Raw genomic sequence first — 25,763 nt, 5'->3', positions numbered from 1 at the left:
TCATCAATCCTCCGATGTTTCACTTTCATTGAAATATGATCCTACTATTTATCTGAAAACAAATACAAGAGGACAGTGATTTTGTGGGTTATATGCTTTATTGGACCAGCTGCACGGTTTAGATGAAATCAGACAAGTTTTTGACTGCAAGGCATTTTTTTTTTTTTTTTATCAGGTGCCTTCTCATTAGGCCTATGCAAAGCAGCAAGTATTCACTTCAGCTTCGGATTCGAATTTGGATTCAGCCAATTTAGAGGACAGTGATTCGATTCAGAGATTCAAATCACTGTCCCAATTCTGTTCGGCCAAATCAGATCTGAAAGATTTAGTGCTGATTTGGAGATTCGACCCTAGACTAAACATGTAGCTGACACAGTTGCCTCCAGCTGGTAAGTCTGTTGGGGATGGGGCATGTTATTTGGGGAGAGAGGTGGGGGGCACGGGATGTGGGCATGGCAGTGCTCAGAGAGGGGGCTTTGCCCTGCTGCCACTTGCCCAGCCAGCAAGGAGGGGGTGGGCACGATGCAGACGCGGCTTACTCTGGGTGGAAATGAGCAAGCAGCAGCAGGGCAGAGCCCCTGCTCCCAATGCTGCCTTACCCTCATCACGTGCCCCTCTGCACCAGTTGACAAGTGGCGACAGGGCAGAGCCCCTGCTTCCAGCACTGCCATGCCTGTATCAGTGCTGGGAGTGGGGACTCTGCACTGCCGCCACTTGCCAGCTGGCATGGAGCAGATGTGATGCAGGCGTGGCAGTGTTGGGAGTGGGGCCTATGCCCTGATGCCGCTTTCCACCTTCTGCCTGGAATAAGCCACTCCTGCATCCTGCCTCCCTTTGCCCCAGCTGGGAAAGTGGCAGCAGGACAGAGCCCCCACTTCCAGAACTGCTGCACCTGTGTCCTGTGCCCCCTGCCTTGGCTAGGCAGCTTGTCCGAGCCCCAGCCCCAATCCCTCCCTCCCCCACACCCCTTCCCTCCCTGCTCCCCCAACCCCAGCCCTGTGTCAGCTGCCTGTTTAGTAGATGGCTGAATCACCAAATAGTTTTCAAATTTATTTGGATGCTTCAAATTGATTCAGAGCTTTTAATTGGTCTCCCAAGTTGAGTCAAAACTCCTCTGAATTGAATCAGCTACTGAAGCTTCGCACAGCCCTACTTCTCACCCTGTGTTACTACTGTTCTCTGTTGTACCCATGCTTATATTTCCTCTATGTAATATCCTGATAAAGAATACTATGCATTCAAGATCTTGTCTAACTTTATCCAAACTATGCAGTTGGCCCAAGAAAAGATATTACCCACAAAGATCCTTGACTCTTGCATAGTTTCTGGATCGTGATGGCTACATCATCCCTTCAACACTACCTAAGCATATAGAAACCATATATAAATAGCATTACTTGTAAGCATATATAAATGGGACTGAAAAATCTGCAGGCATTTGGTCTTTTAGGATCCGACAGCAAAACAAATGTAGTTTTGGCTAGAAATGCAATCAGTTAGTACTTCATTTCTAGACAGCCTTTAACACCCACCCAAAGCCTACTGAATTTTGCCTTGCTAACAGAGGTGTTCAAGGAGTTCTTTTTGTGCACAGGAAATTAGGGTCAGAAAGCTGACAAACTATCTTAATTCATATTTGCCCAAATTTGTTTCCAGTTTCTGAGATCAAGCTGAAGTTCATGAACACACAAAAACGTGAACCCCATGTACAGCCATAGGAATATAAACTGGATGCAAGTATTCTCCACAGCTCTATGTGCATTTATTCTGAGTGTATGTGAATACATTCATTACAGACAGAAACCTACATGAAATATGTTATTATAATTATAAACTCAGGTAGTCAAAATGTAGAAAATAACATAATTCAGTCTGCATTCTTAATTTAGGCCCCTTAATCTATTTTGATTCAGTCATTTTTTTTCTCCATAGGAGCCCTTTTCCATTCAGTTTAATAGAATGTATAGTAATCACTCAATAACACATCTATTCAATATTTTGGTTTCTGCTCAGTTTTACCTTAGGTCTCATTTACTGTACGATAGTCAAATCATGCTCTGAATACAAGATTACTCATTCTCTCATGGGCTTTTCTATGGTGTTCATCACTAAAGTATGTGAATATGCATAAACTTGAATTCATCTTTACAATATGCCAGTGTGATAAGGAGCTATTATCTACAGTATATATAGTTGTTTCCATAAATTTTGGTTGCCCCAATTTTCAAAATATTCATATAGCACACAGCAATCCAACTGTTGCCTGCAGGCCACATGCTTTTCCTTTTTAAAGCAGGCTAATAGTGCACAGTACATGGGAGACTGGAACCTCTTAACCCAAGAAAAGCAGGATAAGCAAAGAAACTGACAGAGAGATGTAGAAGGCACATATATAGTCCTATGTAAGAGTCCTACTATGCACTTCCTTTCTTTAATCAACCCATACTTGTTCTTAGAACAACACTGTGTTTAAACATGTAAGCATCCTGGGGAAAAGTAGGATGGGATCATGCAATTAAAGGTTATATTACAACCACAGGCAACTTAATTCTGGCATCTGTTAAACACATAGTGCTTAATTTTACAATCTTAACAAATATTCTTTTAATATATCTTTGTGAACATACTGTACAAGCTAACACAGAAGCATGTACATGATCTCATACCAATATATAGGCAAACTAATTTTAAGAGGTTACCCAGAGTATCCTAAAACCATTAGTATAACAATGCAAGATATCTGTAAGACTACTTTTGTTAAGCAAATGATTTTTGCTAGACCTGTGAGTAGCTGATTTTGTCAAGTTTCACTGTGTATTACAGTATATTTATATTATACTATATACAAATGCAAAGCAACTCAGTGCTTTTGCCCTTGGGATGAATGAAACTTTAGTTTAAATTGCATGCTGTGGTATACAGGTGGCACAACTAAGTTTACTGCAATGCTAGAATTAGGTGTGAGAAAAAAAAAATCAACGGCATTCCAATAGAGAATAAAAGCCAGTAGGGAACAGCTGTAGTGAGTCGTGTTGCAGTTGCTCTCTGGAGTTGCCAGTAGCAACAGACAAATCTCTATAGATTGGAAAGTTTGATCCACAGAACTAGCTGAAGTATCAAATGTTTATTCTCCAAAGAATATTTGAATTTTCAGTAAGTTGTTGGGAAAGCTGAAAACTGATATCAGGGAGTTGTGAAAATAAACTCTTCTTTTGATACACATTTAAAATGCATGAATAAATGTGAATTTTGGCCACCTATGTTTAAGAAAGATTAATTCAAACTGGAATAGGCATAGAGAATGATTTCTTCAGCGATCAGAGACATGGAAAGACTGTCTTAAGAGAAGAGACTGAGGGCCTTGTTACACCTTATGCTGTAAACCACACAAATGTTTATCATTTTAGTGTTCTTTGGCTTAGTGGAGCAGTCACACCTTAAGGCAAAAAAACAATCTTTGACTATCCTTCAACTCCACAGCTGTGACTTGCCACTAGAGATACAGTGAGCAGGGGAAGGACCAGGAGGTAGGGGCAGGATTAGGTACTGCATATGGCCCCAGGAGGAGGTGGTACCCTGTAATGTTCCCATAATGTTCCTTTTTTTTTCTGTGATAAAAAATCTAAGCCCCCTAAATTTGAGTCCCTTTCAATCTGGGGGGTAAAAAGTGATTGAAGCATCCCTGGCAACTCCAGGTGATACCAGGATCCGATGCGCACTGGGGTTGGCACACCTGTGGCTGGGCCAGGAGGTATTGCTGGCCATGATGGGGGTGACCACATAAGAGGCACTAGAGCCATTGGGGATTTTGTGAATTTAAAGTTAATTTAATCAGATGCTGTGAAAAAAACACCAGAGAACAAAGTGGAGTGATTAGAATACAAAAGATAGCTAAATTCAGTAGTCTCCCAGTAGCATAGCCTAGAACTTGGTTTAAACTGTACCCATCCCGTGACTAGGAAATAAATAATAAATTGTAAACAAAGAGAAAGGGGAAATCTGGAATTATGACAGATGTTTAGAAATTGTTATTTGATTTTTAGAACTGATATAAAATGTGCCCAAAACCCGAATAAGCATCTTTTGATCTAGTGATTTTTAGCTGAAAATCTGAATAAGTAATGAATCAATGAATCTTAAATTGATGCATCCTTTATTTTTGTCCAACCATTAGTGAAGATATAATTATTTCCTGTTTCTGATAGACAGGACCCAGAAATAGGAGTCAGTGCCATACATATGACTTTCACAAACTGCTTCAGCCTCAAAACAGATTTTCAGAAATTAAACAATATTACAATATTAGACTGTCACTTAACTCTCCCAATATGGTAATACACCATATTTTCGTAAATGCAGTCTGCTTACCTTTTTCATTCTTTTACCAACATGATAGTGTTCCTGACATCTGACAAAGTTATATATGCAAAACTCAAATAATAAATTATATTTGATGAGATAGCTTCCTCAAATTAGGAACAACAGAATCCAATTTCCCTCCCAGTCCTCCAGCAGGTGATGTTCAGCAGCAAATGGAATTTTCAGAAATGTAACAATAGAATTCAGTAAGTAAAAACACTTTAAACAATACATAAAAATGTGGTCTCTGCCCTAAATACTTTACAACACACAGGAAAAGTTTTCAGATATGAGTAACAGAAGGTGAACCTAATTCTGATCAGTGACATTATGGTAAATATGAAGTACTTCAAGTTATCAGTGAGTTACACTGAGCAAAATTTGGCCCATTACTTTGGAGGTGTATTTAAGAAAGGATTAGTGGGGCAAAAAAGAGTTCTTGGCGCATAAATTATAGATAGCTATTTATTTGGAAAAAGAGAAAAACATGAAGTCTAGTGAGAGATCACAAAGGTCAAAGCCATGTGCCAGAAGGTGTAAATCAAAAGAAACTACCATTAAATCAATTCCATAAATAGGAGTTACAGCAGTCATGCCCATTTTACCCTATCCAAGAATATGGCCTAATGAAGCTACACAGTTACAAAAACCGAACAAAGAGGGAACCCTTCCACCTCAAAAAAAAAAAAAAAAAATCCTAAAAAGAATCCTTGGGACCAAGAATTTGAAGAAATCTACAGAGTAATAGAGAATGCATGGGCAGAGAGAGGAATACACAGAATGCTTTACACAAAGGAGCAAAGCTTAGGAAATGTCTGAACAAAATGTTTTGTTGGGTACCATCTAGATTTCAGCAATAAACTTAGGACTTTTCTTTCCATGGAACCTCATATCTGCCCCATTTTATATTATGCTAACTTATCTTTATTTCAGTTTCACTTCTTTTTTTGCTTTAATCTTATTATCATTTTTTATCATGTGATCTGCAATTATTTTCCTTCTCTGGCTGGCAAACATTCACTTTTTTGGTTATTATAAACATTGTGCATTCTACCAATGATAAACATGCAGCGGTGCCAAGATTTTTTCTCTAGATATGGCTAAGTCTTCACTGGGAAAAAAATGGTGTATTATTATACTAAGATAGCCATCTCAAAACACAAGGCACTGTAGTTCTTATGTTGCCATGGTAAACCCTGGCAGATGAATATAATGCTGCATGCTCTCCATAAGAATTTGACGTAAGTTTAGCCGTCTCAGTATAAAAACAAACACTTTTTGCAGTAAAGACGCAGCTTAATCCACTTTTTCTTCTACTACTTATTTTTTGGCATTGGTGTTATTTTCTTACTTTACTGGACGCACATTACTGTTTTCTGTCAAGAGAAAGAGAAGAATGAATAATGAGATAGCTCATTATCAAGACACAGTTCAAGGAGGAACAAAGGGAAAAGTAAAAACAAGCATTAGTTCAATACTTTGTCTTACAAGTTACTTAAAATTACCATACTTAGAAGGCTGCTCAGGAGGAAAGAGCAGCAGCTCTTTGGATTCAGAGTCCTCTGTCAAAGTCATGAAAACAGGGGATTGGCTCATTCATTTAAAAATCTGTTTCAGTATCAAAGCTGCAACAGATTCCATTCCACCTATGCACTAGCAGAACAGCAGTTCCTATGAAGATTTCATTAACATATTTAAAAAACGTATACAGGTCTGTCTCCAGAACCTAAATACTGCCTCTGAATGTGTAACAGAGCACCATGGGGAAACAATGCCAGTTGAAGCTAGTGGTAAGTCTAAAACTTCTGCCATGCTCAAAGAAACAATAGCTGTTTAATCTTCATTTATTCATGGAGCAGCAACAAAGCATGATAAAAAGTAATATTGCAGAGCTACCAAGCGGTGTTATTTTTGGTCCATCTTCTTGTAATGCTTTGTTTTTGCTTTCCATTTGCTGCTAAAAACGGAAATTTGCTTACTTTTGGACAAAGGAACAATCCTGGACAGAAGGGTCATTTGTAGATGTGCTCACCATTCTCTAAATTGTAACTGATTCACATCACACAGTTCAAATCAAGTTTCAATTTGAATTACGGGTTAATAGATGATCATTGACCATCAGCCCCTTAACAGACCCAATTTGCAGCCTCCATGTGTAGGCTTATGCACTTACCATTTGCTGTTGGAACTAATTAGGGGGTGATAATGCAGACAGAGGCGACAATTTTCACCCAGTCTGGCCAACAAAAGCAGTCTATAGCCATAACCAAACACAAGCGCACTGCTGCAAACAGCTTAAAAAATGGCTCATCGGGTGAAAATCTGACCCATTATTGCATAAGGTATCAGATAAAGACATTTCACAATGTAGCAGATTTCTGTAACTTGTGTTTGTGGAGCTCCCAGACTGTGGCTGTTTTCAAAATGGGAGGAGGGAAAGGGAGTGGAGGGAGTTCAGTCTGGGGGGTTTTCAGCCCCACCCTCTGGTGGGTGTATTGGAGCTCCACCTCCCCCCTGAGGTTGGGGAACTCCAGTTCACCCACCCCACCCTTCAGCACCAGCTAGGGAGTCCCAAGAACAAATTCTCTCTGCTTTTTCCCCTTCCCAATCTGAGAACAGGGAGCATTGGAAGACACCTATGGCCATTGCTATGCGAACCTTGCTACCTGCAGCTTGATTCCCCTCCCCACTGGAACCAGCAGTGAACTTCTGTTTGGTCTGGGGTAACAATGCAACTCAGAATTCTTTGCTGGGAGCTACACTTCTATCTACATCCAATAAGCCTGTTTAAGCACTGCCATATTGTTGCAGACCTACTGACAGTTATCTGAAGTGCTCTTCCAGAAGCCATAATGGCTGCATTGGCCTAAGTGTTGATGACCATCTTAGCCAATATGTTGTGGGTGGGGGAGTTAGGGAGTTTGCCTGCTTCTTCACAGACTAGTAAACCCATGTTCTTGGGCAGGGCTGGGGTCTTAATAGGATACTGATACTTAGTCACGGTGAGGTGTTGTTGGCACATTCGACTTTGTAAAGGTGTTACTTTGTGCCTAATGGCCTCTGTTGTGCTGTAAAGATCCAACTGAGTTTCCATTGTGGGGACTGATATATACAATGCTTATCTGCCAAGTTCCTAAGGACTTTTTTTTTTCCCCTAAAAGCAAAGCTGTATATACATGTTAATTAACACAGTTTAAAAAGCCTAATTTGGACTGCCCTAGTCTGCATTAACTTTACTCCTCATTCAATGGGGATTAGTTAATTGAGACTGGAGCCAATTTTAAATTCAGACTACAGATGCCCATGTGTATATGTGGATGGTTGTAGTCCAGATTAAGCCTATTCTTCTTACATTCTAGAAAAATGTAATGTCTATAAACATCCAAGGAGCCTACATTCAGGGTTCAATAACAAGAGTAAAGTCTTAAAACAATAGCTGATGCTCTCTGGAGACTATTTCAGAGAACATTAATCAATTAATTCAAGCACTCCCTCTATCATTACAAGTACTAGTGCATTATATTGAAAACTGCATGGGAGGGAGGATGAAAAAAGGGAGTAGGGGGGGGAGGATGACTGTTTTCTGTCAATCCAGAAAAAGCCAGAGGTGGAATAGACCCTAACGTTGCATATTTTGATGAAGCCTGCCTACAGAAATTTTGAGTTTGTCTTCTGTTCTGGGTATGAAAATAATTCAACACTATTATTAATGAAACTCTAGATTTCAGGATGAACAGTATTCTAATAAAAATAACCTGCTATGTAAAGTTGACTGTATTAACAAAAATCATTATGGCTTCATATACATATTCAAATCATCTGGGAAAAAGTATCCTGGGTATATTATCCTGGTAGAAAAAGCACCAGATAAAAATGCTGAGCTTCTGAAGACCAGAGAGTTTACAGTAGAGATGCTGCACAGCAAGGGGGGCCCTATGCACATATCCCAGTGTGCCCCTCAGTCTCCTTCAGTCTACCAAGTGGCAGATTGAAGCTGTGCACAAGGCAGCCCCAATTGGCTCTCTGAAACTGTTCAGGGTCAACCCCTGTCTCCTTGCAGCACAATGTGGGGCTGTGAAAGAGGCATGTTCCTGCTCCATATTCAGCTGGAGCATGAGGGGGAACAAAGCACCCAGTGAAGTTGGAGGATGGTGCTGTGACTTCTTTCAAAGAGTAAGTTGTACAAACATTCATTCTCCCAGAACAAACTCTCCCAGGAGTGATTTAACTCTGGTCATTCCCAGGTTATTTTTCTCTTGGAGGTACCATTTTTGCTCTGAGAAAAAGGAGTCCTCTGTATACTCAAGGTTTCTTTTGTGATAGCAGTCACTGTCTCAGGAGAAATGATGTCTGTATGCAGCTTGTGTCAGAAAACTGACATGAGATTTAATTTTGTGTTGCAGTCACTAATCTTAATATTTTCTTTAAGAAATCTCTAGTCCCTAAATGCTTTATGCAGAGATTCAGATCTCTTATGCTGGCAAACTGATCAGTTCAGCTATGATGTGGTGAAGAAAAAGGGACAAGTTGTTTTAAATCAACTTTTCAACAATATCTTTAAGAGTCTGCTACCTTTATTTACAGTGAGATTGTGATCCACAGTGCAGTTTGAAACAAGGTGATACATTTTGTTCTGAAGTTTTCACACATATTAGACTCATACAATTTTCATAGCTGTTGAATTTAAAATACATCTAAATTTAAGAATATTTCTAAAGTGCTTTGGATACAAAGCCAAGAAAAGTTTCTGCTTCAGTTAAAGTTCTCTTTAAATTCAGTATTTACTTAATTCACCTAATGCATCTTTCTAAGTGGTTTAGTAACCTATCACACTATCTTAAGTAGTTAGATTTCTACTTAATGTATTTTTAGATTTCTCTTTAATGTATTTAATTCCAGTATCACAATCCACTAGAATTTTCTTCTCCGTCTACTCCTGCAACTTCTGTGCTGAAGTTGCAAACATGCGTAATTGGATAAATTAGGCTGTTCCCACATACAGTACTACAATTGCATACAGTAATACATTGGCATACATATGTCACTTTCAACCACTAGAGTGGGACTACCTCTTCAGTTGTGGAGCTGTAGTAGTGAGATCTTCATGTGATTCAATTTCAGGACAACATATGGCATGTTTCACAGCTACATGAGCCCGAGACTAGGCTCTTGGGTGGCTTTATTGCTTGACATTTGGCAGCATGGGATGAAGAATCAGTCTTTGCCCTTGCCTGTTTTATTCACTAGAATTATTGTTTAACAATAAGTTCTATTTTACATTTATGAATAACATCCTGAAATATTTTTAGGTACTTTATTAAACTTAATATATTCCCATGGGGTAATTTCCTACCCCAGACATATTTTGTGCAGTATCTTAAAGTAAATTATTCTATTTTTTTTTCTTTTTAGGACTTTGTCACTGGCACCACAATGCACAAAATCATAGATTCATTGATGCTAGGATCAGAAGAGACCTCAACAGATCATTGAGTCCGACCCCCTGCATAGGCAGAAAAGAGTGCTGGGGTAAGATGACCCCAGCCAGATGCCTACCCAGCCTTCTCTTAAAGACCCCCAAGGTAGGGGAGAGCACCACCTCCCTTGGAAGACCATTCCAAATATTGGCCACCCTTACTATGAATATCTAGCCTAAATCTGCTCTCTGTCAGTTTGTGACCATTGTTCCCTGTTACCCCAAGAGGTGCCTTGGTGAACAGAGCATCTCCAATCCCTTGCTCTACCCCCCTAATGAATTGGTAGGCGGCCACAAGATCACTTCTCAGCCTTCTCTTATGGAGGCTCAAGAGGTCCAGGTACCTCAGTCTGCCCTCATAGGGCTATAAGCCCCTAACCATATGAGTGGTCCTGCTCTGGACCCTTTTGAGTTTATCAATATCCTTCTTGAAGTACGGTGCCCAAAACTGGATGCAGTACTCCAACTGCGGTCTGACCAATGCTGCATTAAGGGGAAGTATCTCCTCCTTGGTTCTATTTGTCATGCATCTGCTTCTGTGCTGCTGAGAGGGTCACTTCCCAACGAGTAGGTGTGCTGGAAATTTTTGCACCCTAGGTGCAGCACTCTGAACTTGTCCTTGTTGTACTGCATCCTATTGTGTACTGCCCACTTTTCGAACCTGTCCGGGTCTGCCTGCAATTGTTCCCTACACTCCAGAGTGTGCACTTCACCCCACAATTTAGTATCATCCACAAACTTGGACAGAATATACTTCATACCCACATCCAAGTCACTGATGAAGATATTGACGAGTACAGCTCCAAGGGCTGAACCCTGTGGGACCCCACTACCCACATCCTTCCAGGTCGATACTGACCCATCTACTATCACTCTCTGGGTGCAACTGCTAAGCCAATGTGCCACCTGCTAGACTCTATAAACATCTATATCACAGCATCTTAATTTATTTATGAGAATGGGATGAGATACTGTATTGAAGGCCATGCTAAAATCCAAGAAAATGACATCCACCTCTACTCCTGTGTCTAAGCATTTTGTGACCCCTGTCATAAAATGAAACCAGATTGGTCAAGCATGATCTACCTGCTACAAATCCATGCTGGTTTCCCTGATGCATTATTTTTCCCAATGGACTCCCACAAATATGATCCTTCAGATCAAGTAGATATACTTAAGTAACTAAAACCCATAATTATTATGTTTTTTAAAAAGTAAGGTCTTTCCTAAACTTGATGTGTACATGCCTGCTGATTTTTACAGGGTCAATTGAGAAGCCTTGTGGAGAGTACTGGCCAGGTATTGGTGCCCCCAAAAATACGTCAAGGTTCTAGGCTTCTCCATGACCAGACACCTGTGACCATTCTTTATAGTGGATTGGAGACAGATCCATTTGTCATTTAAACTGAGGTCAAGCAGGGAAGTGTCATGGCTTCAATTCTGGTCTCCATTTTTTTAGCCCTCATCCTGGTTCTCTCCAATGACTGCCTCCTTTTCGAATTAACACCAAATACCAAATGAATGAAGGGCTTTCCAATCTGGGACATTTTTCACTTGAAGATAAAAGTATTCAAAATAATCATCCTTGACTTTTAATATGCTGTTCCATTCTTGTACACACTGAGGAAAATCTCCAGACTGCACTGGATCTCTTCACAAAAGCTTACCAAACTTTGGCCCTCTCCTTTAACACCAAGGAGACTAAAGTGCTCCATCAGTTTGTTCCAGGACATGAATATAACCATCATCAACCTGGTAGCCACCTGTTTCAGAGAGTGAAAGTTGATGAGGAGATCCAGCACAGGATCCACTGCACAAGTGCCTCCTTCAAAAAACTACTGTGGTATGTTTTTATTGATTGTGATCTCCAGAAAGATACTAAGATCCAGGTCTACAATACAGTCAAAGCCATTCTCCTCCATGGATGAACTAGCATTGTCATTTCAAGAGCCTGGAGACATATCACCAATGATCCCTTTGGAAAATCCTCCATATCAGATGGCAAGGTTGCTGCACAAATGCCAGCATCCTTGCTGAAGCCAATGTTACCAGAACTGAGTTGGTGATCTTCAAGCATCAACTTCACTGGATCAGACATTTTATGTGAATGCCCAACTCCTGACTCCCAAAACAAGCACTCTGTTCTCAAGCTTAATTGTGACCTGGAATTTCATGGAGATTAGAGGAAGTGCTACAAGAACACATTGAAGGCATACCTCAAGAAAACATACATTAACATTAAGAGCTGGAAGAAGCTAGCTGCAGTTAACTCAAATGGCTCTGTGACATCAACCATGTGGCAGCCTGCTTCACAATAAACCATCTTTCCCTTGAAGCAGAGAAGAAAGAGCAGAAGAAGGAAAACAAGAGAAATCCCAGCCAACAGCCTACTCTCCCCTGAAGAAAGACCTATAACTTTTGTAGGTAGATCTGCAGTTCAAGAATTGGACTTTTAAATAACATCAAGACTCATCAATTATCAGTGCTTACATATTCCAAAAGGCTTTAATTTTAGATGGAACTGGTAGCTATGTCTATGGTTAAGGCTGCCAAGCATTTTCCTTTGTTTTCAGCTAGTTCTGAATTTTATGAAAATATATCTTTTTGGACTGAAATTTTCCATATCAAATGAAATAAAATGTTTTAGAGAAATTCAGTGGAAATGGTTTCCTTCTTATGTGAAACAGGTCATTTTTCCTATGATTATTTTTCCCCTGACTATTTTTTTCAAGTGATGTAACAGTTCACATTTTCAAGCAGAAGCTTGAAATTTAGCAAGGGATTGGCCCTAGGGTGAGTGACATGCCTTAAGGTCCCTATGAAAATCCAGCCAGATGTGGAATCAAAACCGATGGAAGAGGCGATATCTTTTATTAGACCAACTAGATATTTGCAAACTAATTATTTAATTATTTGCAAGCTCTTGGGTGCACACACCCTTCAAAAATCATGCTCATATGATGGGATTGTTCACAGCCATATTCACAGGTGAAATTTTCACTTTCTGTGGGTATAAATACAACTGTAATATAATTGCTCTCTGTAAGTGTTCAAAGAAGATACCCGATTGTAAACTGCTGTCCTCTATCTCCAAGCTTATGGTTAATACAGTGTACTTTCATTATGCCCTGGTTTAACTTTCTAAAGTTTTGGGGAAAAAACAACAACAACAACAACAAAATCCCACTTCTACAGCTTCCTTAAAAACAAAATGAAGGTGAACAGTGAAAATAATACATCGTAGTATCATGTTGCAATCTAACTGCATTCTATTTTTTGTTTTCATAAGTCCTTTAAAATACTTTGCAAACCTATCTTACATTTGCATGCATTTGCATAGTTTTTTTTAAATAAATTAAATCCTTAATAACCAGTTTCAATTCCCTCCCTCCCTCTTCATTTCTCTCCATATCTGAATTAGTTGAATGTGATGATTACATAAATGATCTAGCAATAAATTCATAAACTGACTAGTCCTTACACTATGGTCCATGGGCACCCTGAGATCTGTTGGAGGTCTACACAGAATGTTACCTTACTTTGTCTCATTTACTAAAGCACATTAAAATAAAACATTTTCTTATTACAACACACCATTGTAAAGAAGACCATCAGAATGTTATTCAGTCAGCATCAAATCATACTATGTCTATAAATAACTAAGTGACTAATAGTTATTAAGAGCATATTAAAAAGATTTAAATAGTATGGGTTATAGATTCATAGATGTTAGGGTCGGAAGGGACCTCAATAGATCATCGAGTCTGACCCCCTGCATAGGCAGGAAAGAGTGCTGGGTCTAGATGACCCCAGCTAGATGCTCATCTAACCTCCTCTTGAAGACCCCCAGGGTAGGGGAGAGCACCACCTCCCTTGGGAGCCCATTCCAGACCCTGGCCACCCTAACTGTGAAGAAGTTCTTCCTAATGTCCAATCTAAATCTGCTCTTTGCTAGCTTGTGGCCATTATTTCTTGTAACCCCCGGGGGCGCCTTGGTGAATAAAACCTCACCAATTCCCTTCTGTGCCCCCATGATGAACTTATAGGCAGCCACAAGGTCGCCTCTCAACCTTCTCTTGTGGAGGCTGAAAAGGTCCAGGTTCTCTAGTCTCTCCTCATAGGGCTTGGTCTGCAGGCCCTTAACCATATGAGTGGCCCTTCTCTGGACCCTCTCCAGGTTATCTGCATCCCTCTTGAAGTGCAGTGCCCAGAACTGCACGCAGTATTCCAACTGTGGTCTGACCAGTGCCCGATACAGGGGAATTATCACCTCCTTGGTTCTGTTCGTCATGCATCTGCTGATGCACGATAAAGTGCCATTGGCTTTTCTGATGGCTTCCTCACACTGCCGACTCATGTTCATCTTGGAGTCCACTAGGACTCCAAGATCCCTTTCCACTTCCATGCCACCCAGCAGGTCATTCCCTAGGCTGTAGGTGTGCTGGACATTTTTCCTCCCTAGGTGCAGCACTTTGCATTTCTCCTTGTTGAACTGCATCCTGTTGTTTTCTGTCCACTTGTCCAACCTGTCCAGGTCTGCTTGCAATTGTTCCCTGCCCTCCGCCGTGTCCACTTCTCCCCATAGCTTTGTGTCATCCGCAAACTTGGACAGAGTACACTTCGCTCCCTCGTCCAAGTCGCTGATGAAGACACTGAAGAGTATCGGTCCAAGGACAGAGCCCTGTGGGATCCCACTGCCCACACCCTTCTAGGTCAAAACCGACCCATCCACTACGACTCTCTGGGTGCGACCCTCCAGCCAATTCGCCACCCACCGGACAGTGTAGTCATCCAAGTCACAGCCTTTTAACTTGTTCACCAGTATGGGGTGGGATACCGTATCAAAGGCCTTCCTGAAGTCTATGTAGACAACATCCACCCCTCCTCATGTGTCCAGGCCTTTCGTAACCTGGTCATAAAAAGAGACTAGATTAGTCAGGCATGATCTGCCTCCTACGAACCCGTGGTGGTTTCCCCTCAGCATAATTTGCCCTGCCAGGCTCTTGAACACGTAAGCCTTGATAATTTTTTCAAAGATTTTGCCAAGGATGGAGGTGAGACTGACTGGCCTATAGTTGCCCGGGTCCTCCTTCCTCCCCTTCTTGAAGATACATATATATATACATGTTATAGAACATTATAAATAATTCAATGCACATAGATATATCCTATGCTTAAGAAACTTCTTGACCTGTTAGAATCTACCATTTGGTTAATGATTTATTTAAATACCTCTTAATATATTTATTAACATTTAATGTGCTCAATTAAAATAATGCAAAGCTAGTAAAAAGTGTGCTTATAACAGAGGAAATAATGTGTATAATTATGAATGGGGCTCTATTAAAACATGGTGTGTACTAGGAAAATATTTAACAATTTACCTCATTGACCATTTGAGAGCTCATGCTGCTCAATATAATTATATCAAACTTGATTTTAAAAAGTTAAAATAATATGAGCAGCTATGTAGCTGAAAGACAATATTTATGGTACCGTATCATACTTGCTCTTTTCACAAATAATTAACAGATTGTTTTAGTAACAAAATATATAGTTTATTTTTTCATACAAAAATTTGTAAAAACGCACTATGTAATTTATTCAAATGTCTCATAAGCTGTAATCATTTATGACATATATTGCTAAATAATTTCTCATGGTCACAGATGAAATCAGAATACTGAAGCCACCTTTGTTTGTGAACTTTTGATATATGTCAAAGTTCTGTACATTCTAATTTTAGTTATTAATTACAAAAAGAAAGATACAATTTTACGGTTTTTTTGGTGAGGCTGAAGCAGGGAAGGTCAGAGTTTTCAGCAATGCACATGAAGAAATAGAAAAATGGTATAAGGAAATGCAGTAATTCTTAGCTCAGGTCATTTGTGTCACTTCATCCCTAAACTAGACACCAGGCTCGTGTCCAGATGAGCACAGAAGTTTGGTTCCCCAGGGACAAGAAGCACCGGCATTTTGGCATGCGACAAGTTACACTGCAGGCAGTAGGGGAGGCTGGGGCCAGCCCTGAGGTCTTACCTGAGCAGCCTTACCTGAGGTCCTGAGGGCCTCTTGGGGCTGTGGCAGTGATGATCCTGCCAGGTGGAGCCTAGCTGGGAATCGCAGTATGGCTCCAGGCAGCCCAGCTCCACTTTTCAGCATTGCACACTGCCCATGTGTGCTCCGCTCGGGTGGTGGGTCAAAAAACAGAACAAAAACAAAAAATGAGGAAAAAAACAAAACAAAACAAAATTGTGGGGCAAAACATGGAACAGCGCACACATGGGCAGCACGCCCTTGCAGTGTGGAGAACATCCCACTGTGGAGCATGTGGTGCTGCAGACGTGTTTGCAGTAGTACATACTGCATGGCCACACTCATCTGGATGCGCCCCAGCAGCCTTTCCTGGAAGCAGAGTCACATCTGGGACAGGGGGGCATACAGTGGTGAAGCTGCACTCCACCCCTTTTTCCAACTCATCCTGAACTTTAAAACCAATTTCCTGGGATGGGTGGCAGCATTTTTATTCAGGCACCGCTTATAGAATCAATTGGCTTAACGGCTCATTAACTTCTCCCTGACTCCTGCTAACTTTTCTCCATACCACCAGTGTTAACAACCCACTATCCTTTTCAATGGTTGATGTTCTACTATATAACTATGTGTATTGTATTATAGGTGATGATGTGCCATATCTTCTGCATCCTCCCTCCTCGTTTTCCAAATCCTACATCTGCACATAACTGTAAGATATGATTAGAGTCTATAAAAAAAATGAGGTGATCATATTACATAGCACTATGTACATGTGCAAGGTTCTTATATTTATGTAAAAAGAAAATTCCCCTGATGAAAAAAAGTTGACATTTTAAAGAAGAATTGCTAAAATGTAAATGAAGGAGACCATAAACATGATAGGATAAGTCTTCCAAAAATATTTTCTCCGCTTCCAGTTTATTCCTATTTATTTATTTATTTATTGTCCCATGTTTCTTCTTCCATACTTGTAATATTTCCCTGAAGGTATGAAGTAAATCAGGCCTATATGTATGTTTTACTACCCTTCAACTTTTTTCCAGGCTTGCAAATTCTACCCAAACAAACACTATGAATGATCCAAAAGAACCTGAACATGAAAGTTAGCTGTGGGGTTTTTTTGTTTGTTTTTTTTTAAAAAAAACCAAGCAGCTCATAAAAAATCAGCAGTAGCAATTTTTTTTTTTATTATTATTCAAAAGGAGGCCTCTTCAAAGATTCCTTTCTAGCGTGCACATCTCCCCTATTTTACTTTAATGTATGCACTTCTACTTCTTTGGATGCTATCCCATCCAAAGGGTATTAAAATTCATTCCTGCTCTGTAAGCGACAAAGGTTTTTCTGAATCGTAACTTCAAGAGCTAAGTTTACAACTGAACCACTTGACTTTTGACCCATACAATCCATAACACTTAAACATGTCATGAATAGAAATTTCAGTTTGTTACAGCAGTACTTCTCTATGTATCTAATTAGCATTACAAAGAGCCGAGGATATTTTATGCTTTACTGAATTATTTAGTATGATTAAATGCTAGATGCTTCATTTCATTATAACAGTGTTGACTAGAAAGTCTAGATTTTTTCATAGTATGAAAGTCATATCGACACCCCTTCCACCATTAAGGCTGGGGTGGAGGAGCCGAACACCGAGGCATCCAGGGGGGGCCAGGGGAAAAGGACTTGGTTGTGGGGGTCTATTACAGGCCTCCTCATGAGGATCAAGAGCTAGATGATGTATTCTCTGAGCAGCTAGCAGACACCACACAGGAGAGGGAGGCGGTGGTCATGGGAGATCTAAACTACCCAGTTATCTGCTGGGAGGAGCAGACAGCCAAAACAAGCCGCTCATGGAGGTTCTTACACTGTGTGCAGGACCTCCACCTAACCCAGGTGGTGTCTAGTCCCACCAGGGGTAGTGCCTTGCTTGACCTGGTCTTAGCAACAGGGGATGCTCTCGTGGGGAACATGCGAGTTCATGGTAGCCTGGGAGATAGTGACTATCACTTGGTCGAGTTCACTATCCAGCGAAGGGTGGGTAAAGTAACTAGTGGGGCTAAGGTGTTGGACTTCAGAAGGGCCAACTTTAGCAAGCTTAGAAGGCTAGTTAGTGAGGGGATGCAACTCAAGAACATAGAGTATATGGGGGTCCAGGAGGGTTGGAGGCATCTCAAGGGAGTGATCCTTGAGGCTCAAAAGGAGTCTATCCCATTACATAGGAAAGAAGGAAAGGGGGCAAAAAAGCCCCCTTGGCTGAACAGGGAATTCCAGGACAGTCTGGGGGCAAACAAAGAGATGTATAGGCAATGGAAGCAGGGAGCAGCCACCAAGGAGAAATATATCTCCCTGGTGCGCTATTGCAGGGAATCAGTTAGACAGGACAAGGCGGGGCTCGAGCTCAGGCTGGCTTCAACAATCAAGGACAATAAAAAGTCCTTCCTCAGGTATATAGTGGGCAAAAGGAAAGCTCAGAGCAACATAGGGCCCCTGCAGGACAAATCAGGACAGTTGGTGGTTGACGCAGGGAAAAAAGCAGAGCTCTTCAATGAGTTCTTCGCTTCAGTATTTCTATGCACCAACCAAGCCAATTCCCCCACCTCAATCATTGACGGATGTCCACATGGCACCAGTCCACCTACGGTTAGTTCTGAAATAGTTAAGGAGCTCCTGGAGGAGCTGGATGGATACAAGTCAGCAGGCCCAGATGACCTTCATCCACGGCTGCTGAAAGAATTAGCCAGAGTCATAGCTGAGCAACTGGCACAGCTGTTCAAGCACTCATGGTGCTCTGGCCAGGTCCCTGAGGACTGGAGAAGGGCCAATGTGGCGCCCATTTTCAAGAAAGGGAGAAGGGATGAGCCTGGTAACTTTAGACCAGTCAGCCTTACCTTTATTCCTGGGAAAATACTACAGAAAATAATCAAAGAACACATTTTTGCAGGCCCAGCAGGAGAAATGATGCTGAGGGGAAAACAGCATGGGTTTGTCACAGGTAGATCCTGCCTGACAAACCTTGTAGCCTTCTATGACCAGGTCACACCCTGCCTGGACACGGGAGCCGAGGCTGATGTCATCTTCCTGGACTTTAGAAAGGCCTTCAACACAGTTTCACATCCTATCCTCATTGGGAAGCTAGCAGGCTGTGGAATGGATGCCTACACAGTCAAGTAGGTGGCCAACTGGCTTAGGGACCACACCCAGAGAGTGGTGGTGGATGGTTCCTTCTCGGCCTGGAGGGAGGTGGGCAGTTGGGTCCCGCAGGGTTCGGTCCTTGGACCGATATTATTCAGTATCTTCATCAGTGATTTCGACGAGGGCATGGAGACCACCCTCTCCAAGTTTGCTGATGATACTAAGTTATGGGGCAAAGTTAGTACACCGGAGGGTGGGGAGCAGATTCAGGCTGACCTGGACTAGGATGCAATTTAATAAAGATAAAGATTTATAAAGATAAATGTAAGGTACTCCACCTGGGAAGGAGGAACCCCCAGCACACCTATAGGTTGGGGAGTGTCCTTCTCAGCAGCTCGGAGGCAGAGAGGGATCTTGGAGTCATAGTTGACTGACTATAATTGTGTTATATCCAAAGATACAAACCAGGTTTTTTGTTTTTTTAAATAAAGATTCATTCAGGTGCATGACTAATAGATCAAAGGAGGTGATGCTCCCCCTCTATGTGGCACTGGTCAGGCCCCAGTTGGAGTACTGTGTCCAATTTTGCGCACCACACTTCAAGAAGGACGCAGAGAATCTGGAGAGGGTCCAGAGGAGGGCCACTTGCATGATTAGTGGCCTTCATGACAGACCCTATGGGGGAAGGAGGAGCTGAATATCTTCAGCCTTCATAAGAGATGGCTGAGGGGAGATCTTGTGGCTGCCTTTAAATTTATTAGGGGAGGTCAACAGGGAATAGGGGAAGCGTTGTTTACTAAGGCGCCCCAGGGAGTGTCTAGGAATAACGGGTGTACACTAGTTGAGAGTGGATTTTGGTTAGATATTAGGAAGAAATTTTTCACAGTAAGGGTGGCCAGGATCTGGAATGGGCTTCCAAGAGAGGTGGTGCTATCACCTAGCTTGGAGGTCTTCAAGAGGAGGCTAGATAGTCACCTGGCTGGGGTCATCTGACCTCGGTCCTCTTTCCTGCCAGGGGCAGGGGGTCAGACACGATGATCCATTGTGGTCCATTCCGACTCTACAATCTATGAATCTATGAACATGCTCAATATATCCACATTTAATGACAAAGAAACACATAAGAATGGATAATCCATTACAGAAAATAAATAGAGAGAGATAAGTATAGATAAGAAAAGAATGAAGATAAAAATATTATGTTAGCAATTTTATTTAAGTATCTCTGAGGTCATTCTTCAATTCTGGATACTTTCCTTTACCTCACAGAAAGAAGGATAGGAGAGAACAGGGAATTGATACTCAGTAAAAATAGTGCAAAAATGCTCACATTTTCCTACATGTAGATTGTTCCTTAAAACTCATCTATCTATTTAAATGACCAACAGAGAGCTCTGTGTACAGGATATTTTGAATAGGTATAAAAACAAAAATAGAATTCGAATTAACAAGTTCCATAGAATGGTAGAAATCTGAATGATAAATTATTCTGAAAATGCAAGATCTATTGTTTACAGAAGAATGGACTGTCAGAATAAACAAAATAAAATAGAAAAAAAAAGAAAAGATCTTCACTTAACCTTTGTCAACATTTGCACAGGCCTGCACATCTTCACACACTATTCTATATGAATACATTTACATTGAGAGGAAAAAGTAAGTTTAAAATATGTTCTAAAAATTGGTTTTCATTATTGTAGCAAAACTTATACCCCCATATCTGGCATCAAACTGCTGAGCAGACAGTATTCACATCCCATTCTGAAGGAATGAATTTAATCTTGAAATAGTCTTTTCTATCCCAATCACCTTTTCTTTATTAAAGGAAAACTTGGCAGCATATCACCCAGCACAAAAGCCTTTAGATTTTAAGTAGAAAATGTAATGTATAGAAAGAAACTATGGTCACCTCCTATTGCTGTTTTAGAGATAAATTTTTACTCTGAATCTTTATTTAAAAAAAAAAACAACCTGGTTTGTATCTTTGGATAGAAAACAATTATAAATTTGCTGTTAAAAGTATGCTATATGTTAATACCTCAGCCTATCATGATGTTTAGGTTATATCAGAAACCCCATTTGTATCCTATGCGGTAACATGGTTTCAGGGGTGGGGAGGGAATACTCAGTGGTGCAAGTGCCAGGATCAAGGCTCCATGCCACTTCTGCTTGCTCCTGCACACCAGAATGACAAGGCACCGGAGGCCGAGCACCCTGATATTACTGAATCTTACTAGGGTGGAGATGTCATGTACGTGTTGTCATACTGCTGTGTTATTAAGTCATAGCTAATGACGGGATGCATTAAACAGAAAGAAGTTTGGAATATGACATAGGCAGTTACATCAGGTTCCTGGAAAGCAGAATAAAGTGGAAAGGTTCATATTAATATTCTGTAAACTCAAAAAAAAAATGTGAAGAAGAAGTTAGTTGTTCCTATACTCCTTTACTAGATCTTTTACCACTTCCTTTATTTATTTTAGGACTGTAAAGACATTGTGGGTGCTGACAGATATTTAGGCCCCTGATTTCTCTCATGATGCTTATCATAAAATGTTGCGAGTTAAGAGTGTCCCCACCCCCCCAACTCAACAGACTATTGGGAAGGGAATTGAGCCTGCCTAGCAAACCAAGGAGGTGCCCCTCAGTGCAGCCGAAGAGCTGTCCCTCTCCCCAAGGTTCCCACCCCCCCAATTCTGTGGCAGTCAGCAGGAAGGGAGGAGCAAGGGGCAAGCCAACAGCAGCAAGCTGCTCCTTTCATCAGCTGCTGGCTTGCCCAGCCTTCTCTGGAGGGTGGGGGGCCAGATAGATTGGATGCCCCCTGCTTCACAGGCCAACCCCAGCTCCCCAGCTGGGTACTTAGTTAAAAAAAAAAATTACTACGTATTTAAATGACTTAAATAAGTTGTGTTATATTTACAATTCAAAACCTAACTTTACAACCTGACCAAATTTGTACAAGATGTTCCATAATTTTAGAATTTAAATAAAAAGTATATAAATCAACTAAAATTGGAACAACTTCTTGATCAGATCTCTGCTTTTTGACACCAGTGTTCTTCTAAACAGTTAACCACAACACTAAGTTAGTAAAAAGAAATCAAATTCAGTCTCCCAAACAAATATCTGTCCAAAGGCAAGGAGTTGCTTACCCTCCCAACCATTCCACCAATAAAAGAAACAGGAATTCAGGAGGTTAAACTGACCATTTAGTCTTTGCCTAGCCTCAACGGAAATTGAAATAGTGAACAATTCTCATTATTTTTGTTCCACTGCCTGCTGGCATTGTGAGGAAGTTAAAGACCAAATACCCAACTGGTGTAAATTAGTGTTATCCCTACTTAGATCAGCTGAGGATCAGGATTTCAAAGGAATATAACTTCTATGTTGTCACATTAGTGACAGTTAATTCTTAACTTTGCTGCAACTATAGTTTTAGAACTTAATATGAATTTTTTAATGAAAATGTTTTTCTTCTTATATTTAAATGGTTGAAGAAAGAAAGAAAGAAAGAAAGAAAGAAAGAAAGAAAGAAAGAAAGAAAGAAAGAAAGAAAGAAAGAAAGAAAGAAAGAAAGTGCATTAGTCCAAGATGTTCAGGCAAAGGCTGCTGAGCCACAAGACACACTTCAATTTATGACCTGGGGTCCTTTGTGAAAATGTTATCAAGCATTCTTTTAGTGTATACATCAGGTATGGCTTTTCTGCAACCAGCTGTGAGTACAGAGGGGGCTGTTAAAAAAACTGGATTTGAAAGCCATAGCCAAAGCCAAAACAGTTTGGGGTCAGAAGCCACAGCCAGAGACAGGGTAATCTGGGGGCTCACCAGAATGAGGAACCAAAAGCCATAGCTAGAGGTCAAACTAGAACCAAGAGCCAAAAACTGGAATCAGGAGATGGCAAAGGTCTTACCAAAATTGGAAGCCAGAGCCAGGGGTCAGAACCAGAAAAATGAGCAAGAAAGCACACACAGAGGATCAGGAGCAAGAACTTTTGTCTTTGCCTAGACAAGGATACTTCAGGCTTGGCTTGGCTTTTAAGGGATGGAGTGGGTGGACCCTGCTGCTTGTGGCTTCAGGGGATTGGCTGCCCTGATTATTCCACTCTGGAAAGCTGGGTCCAGGGCATGTCTCTAGGCTTGCTGCAGGTAGTACCTGGTGTGGGGTGACTCACCCTGATTGGGATCAGCTGAGTCCAGGATTCTGATCTAGCCTCATTACAATTACACTCAGATATTTCTAGAAGCATCTTTATGGAATAGTCAGTCATCAGATGATCATCAAAGATTAAAAAAAAAAAAGATCTACAAATGTACTGAAAAGCAGTATCTGTTGTTTGTTTAACGAAATGTTAAAGGAGCAGAAAAAATGTTCAACGTAGGTATCTATGAACCAAATCCCTGATAAATTTCCTAACCTAAATGATTTAAGTTTTACAATTCTACAGGTTCAATATGGAAAGGAACCAACCAACCAGATGGCTGGAATTGTCTTCTGTCTCATTCTCATGCAACATACTGCCTACATAATCATTCCTGTGGGTACCTGAACCAAAAGCTTTTCTGGGGTAATCTTACATGTTTTGTTTTTAAATGTGTCCACATTCTGCTTACTTCAGGAGCTTAATTCTATAACCTTCTTATCTTGTGTGCGGAAAATGATTCATGAGCTTATAGCTGGCAGAACTGTACTAAGGGATTTTTTTAATTAAGAAATAGTAGCACCCAGTGTATATATGGCCCAAGAAACACAAATTTGGAGTTTTAAAACAATATTTTTCAAAAGTATAATTATTTTCAGGGTTATTATTTATTAAAAGAAATCTGCCTGAAGGCAGGATGGAAGTTCCAAATCCAATCCCAATATTTACATGTCAGAAGATTAAAGGGTGTGTTTTCTTAATCACAAGCACACTTTGTTTAAAGATAGAGTAAATATAGAAAATCTTGTCAATATATTTTATTTAATCAATATACAGCCTTGCAGTTCCCTCATCACTTATCTAAGTGATGGTAAAGGAAAACAACCATGGCTTTTTCTTTGACACACAGTTGGTGTATGAGTTGTTATCTTATTTTAGGAGTCATAACCAACTGAGATATTGGTTGGTTATTCCTGCCTATGCAGGGGGTCGGACTCAATGATCTACTGAGGTCCCTTCCGACCCTAACATCTATGAATCTATTGCTCAAGGACCATGACTAATTTTCAGAAAATTAAAATGTCATCAGTTAAGAAAATGAATGTCTTTGCTAACAGAAAAGTAAATTTAAGTACTGACCTTGATCCTCCCCTATACTGCATGTTCTAGGATCAGATACTATAGAATAATTTAATAATGTTAAAATTAAAAAAAAAAAACCCTCACTGTCATCTCCCTGATGTGGATGAAGCAAATACTCAGCAATTGTATTTTACTGTTAAATCCCATTTTCTCAAAGTGGTTCATTTGAAACTGAAATACAAGCAGTTTCTTCAGCTTCTGAAGAAATAAATCAATAGACATAACTATAGTCCATGTGCCTCATAATAAAATATTATATATTAGCAAATAAAGTAGCAATGTTTATACATATTTATATGTGTATAGCAATCCCCTGGTGGCACTGTTAAACAGTTTCACGTGTTTTTCTTTTTTCTTGGAGGGATGAATTGGCTACATGCTGTTTGTGACTGTTCTAGGACAGGTTGCTAAATGAAGTAGGTTATACAAAGACCAAACCAAAAGTTTTAGAATCATTGGCATCTCTTTAACTGAGGAGGGAACTGCTCTGGGCCCAGAATTTTGTTACTGTTCAGTAGAGGGGAAATAGTAATATTAAGGAAAAAAGTTATAATAGCTATGCCATTCTAATTGATAAACTATAAACAATTAAAAAATCCTGTTCCTGAAGCTCATATCTTACTTCTGAATAATGTTTGCCCTAAAAACAACTTCTAAAATACGCAGCGTGTTAATATTTTTCTTCAGTTTTTAAAGGTATATTGCAAGGGACTACAGGAGGACCTAGCACTACTGAGTGAGTGGGCAACTAAGTGGCAATTTCATGTAGTTAAGTATAAAGTGATGCACATGGCAAAAATAATGCAAATCATACCTATACTATGATGGCCTTTACATTAGCTATTACTATGCAGAAAGAGATCTGAGAGTCATTGTGTACAGTTCGCTAAAAACATCAGCTCAGCACTCAGCAGCTATTGAAAAGGCAAACAAAATGCTACGGATTATTAAGGGATTGTAAACAAAACAAAGTATCATTATGCCCCATTATAAATCTATGTTTGCATCCACCCCTTAAATACTCTGCCAAGTTCTGGTTCCCACACCTCAAAAAGGTGATAGAAAAACTAGAAAAAGTACAAAGAAGGGCAACAAGGATGACAGGTGGTATAGAGGAGCTTCCATACGAGGAGAAACTAGAGGCCTATTCAGTTTAGAAAAGTGACACTTAAGTGGGAACATGACAGGTGTCTGCAGGATCCTAAACAGTGAAGAGAAAGTAAATTGGGATTCATTATTTACCATGTTTCTCAATACAAGAACAAGTGGTCACAAAATGAAACTAGAGGGCAGCCATCATCATCATCAGTCCCTAGCAGTTGAGGCTGATCGTCTTATCTGTGGGTCCCAAGATGACTGATGAGCCCTATCCAGGATTGACAGCTTCTGTTGCAACACGGGCATGTATTTCCATGTTCGGTAGGTGGTCTGGGTTCTTGGTTTAGTCCAGGACATGCTGTTTCTGATGCTCCTGCTTT

The sequence above is a fragment of the Alligator mississippiensis genome, chromosome 6 (assembly GCF_030867095.1).
Source record: "Alligator mississippiensis isolate rAllMis1 chromosome 6, rAllMis1, whole genome shotgun sequence".
Classification (NCBI taxonomy): domain Eukaryota; kingdom Metazoa; phylum Chordata; order Crocodylia; family Alligatoridae; genus Alligator; species Alligator mississippiensis.
The sequence above is the reverse complement of the archived record's forward strand: the minus strand, read 5'-3'. Positions refer to the sequence as shown.